Raw genomic sequence first — 2,500 nt, forward strand, 5'->3', positions numbered from 1 at the left:
TATAAACAGCCGATCCGCTCGGCGGGGGCTATTTTCGGCCACTTGGCTCGTGTGCACGGCCTCCCGGATGTGCCGGGCGGGTGCGCGGGCTCGCCGGCCGCTGGAAGTCGAATGAGGCGCCGCGACCACCTCCGCGGTGCTTATAAACAGCCGATCCGCTCGGCGGGGGCTATTTTCGGCCACTTGGCTCGTGCGCACGGCCTCCCGGATGTGCCGGGCGGATGCGCGAGCTCGCCGGCCGCTTGAAGTCGAATGAGGCGCCGCGACCACCTCCGCGGTGCTTATAAACCGCCGATCCGCTCGGCGGGGGCTATTTTCGGCCACTTGGCTCGTGCGCACGGCCTCCCGGATGTGCCGGGCGGGTGCGCGAGCTCGCCGCCCGCCGGAAGTCGAATGAGGCGCCGCGACCACCTCTGCGGTGCTTATAAACAGCCGATCCGCTCGGCGGGGGCTATTTTCGGCCACTTGGCTCGTGCGCACGGCCTCCCGGATGTGCCGGGCGGGTGCGCGAGCTCGCCGGCCGCTGGAAGTCGAATGAGGCGCCGCGACCACCTCCGCGGTGCTTATAAACCGCCGATCCGCTCGGCGGGGGCTATTTTCGGCCACTTGGCTCGTGCGCACGGCCTCCCGGATGTGCCGGGCGGGTGCGCGAGCTCGCCGGCCGCTGGAAGTCGAATGAGGCGCCGCGACCACCTCCGCGGTGCTTATAAACAGCCGATCCGCTCGGCGGGGGCTATTTTCGGCCACTTGGCTCGTGCGCACGGCCTCCCGGATGTGCCGGGCGGGTGCGCGAGCTCGCCGGCCGCTGGAAGTCGAATGAGGCGCCGCGACCACCTCCGCGGTGCTTATAAACAGCCGATCCGCTCGGCGGGGGCTATTTTCGGCCACTTGGCTCGTGCGCACGGCCTCCCGGATGTGCCGGGCGGGTGCGCGAGCTCGCCGGCCGCTGGAAGTCGAATGAGGCGCCGCGACCACCTCCGCGGTGCTTATAAACAGCCGATCCGCTCGGCGGGGGCTATTTTCGGCCACTTGGCTCGTGCGCACGGCCTCCCGGATGTGCCGGGCGGGTGCGCGAGCTCGCCGGCCGCTGGAAGTCGAATGAGGCGCCGCGACCACCTCCGCGGTGCTTATAAACAGCCGATCCGCTCGGCGGGGGCTATTTTCGGCCACTTGGCTCGTGCGCACGGCCTCCCGGATGTGCCGGGCGGGTGCGCGAGCTCGCCGGCCGCTGGAAGTCGAATGAGGCGCCGCGACCACCTCCGCGGTGCTTATAAACAGCCGATCCGCTCGGCGGGGGCTATTTTCAGCCACTTGGCTCGTGCGCACGGCCTCCCGGATGTGCCGGGCGGGTGCGCGAGCTCGCCGGCCGCTGGAAGTCGAATGAGGCGCCGCGACCACCTCCGCGGTGCTTATAAACAGCCGATCCGCTCGGCGGGGGCTATTTTCGGCCACTTGGCTCGTGCGCACGGCCTCCCGGATGTGCCGGGCGGGTGCGCGAGCTCGCCGGCCGCTTGAAGTCGAATGAGGCGCCGCGACCACCTCCGCGGTGCTTATAAACAGCCGATCCGCTCGGCGCGGGCTATTTTCGGCCACTTGGCTCGTGCGCACGGCCTCCCGGATGTGCCGGGCGGGTGCGCGAGCTCGCCGGCCGCTGGAAGTCGAATGAGGCGCCGCGACCACCTCCGCGGTGCTTATAAACAGCCGATCCGCTCGGCGGGGGCTATTTTCGGCCACTTGGCTCGTGCGCACGGCCTCCCGGATGTGCCGGGCGGGTGCGCGAGCTCGCCGGCCGCTGGAAGTCGAATGAGGCGCCGCGACCACCTCCGCGGTGCTTATAAACAGCCGATCCGCTCGGCGGGGGCTATTTTCGGCCACTTGGCTCGTGCGCACGGCCTCCCGGATGTGCCGGGCGGGTGCGCGAGCTCGCCGGCCGCTGGAAGTCGAATGAGGCGCCGCGACCACCTCCGCGGTGCTTATAAACAGCCGATCCGCTCGGCGGGGGCTATTTTCGTCCACTTGGCTCGTGCACACGGCCTCCCGGATGTGCCGGGAAGGTGCGCGAGCTCGCCGGCCGCTGGAAGTCGAATGAGGCGCCGCGACCACCTCCGCGGTGCTTATAAACAGCCGATCCGCTCGGCGGGGGCTATTTTCGGCCACTTGGCTCGTGCGCACGGCCTCCCGGATGTGCCGGGCGGGTGCGCGAGCTCGCCGGCCGCTGGAAGTCGAATGAGGCGCCGCGACCACCTCCGCGGTGCTTATAAACAGCCGATCCGCTCGGCGGGGGCTATTTTCGGCCACTTGGCTCGTGCGCACGGCCTCCCGGATGTGCCGGGCGGGTGCGCGGGCTCGCCGGCCGCTGGAAGTCGAATGAGGCGCCGCGACCACCTCCGCGGTGCTTATAAACAGCCGATCCGCTCGGCGGGGGCTATTTTCGGCCACTTGGCTCGTGCGCACGGCCTCCCGGATGTGCCGGGCGGGTGCGCGAGCTCGCCGGCCGCTG

Source organism: Syngnathus scovelli, chromosome 14 (genome assembly GCF_024217435.2).
Source record: "Syngnathus scovelli strain Florida chromosome 14, RoL_Ssco_1.2, whole genome shotgun sequence".
Taxonomy (NCBI): Eukaryota; Metazoa; Chordata; class Actinopteri; order Syngnathiformes; family Syngnathidae; genus Syngnathus; species Syngnathus scovelli.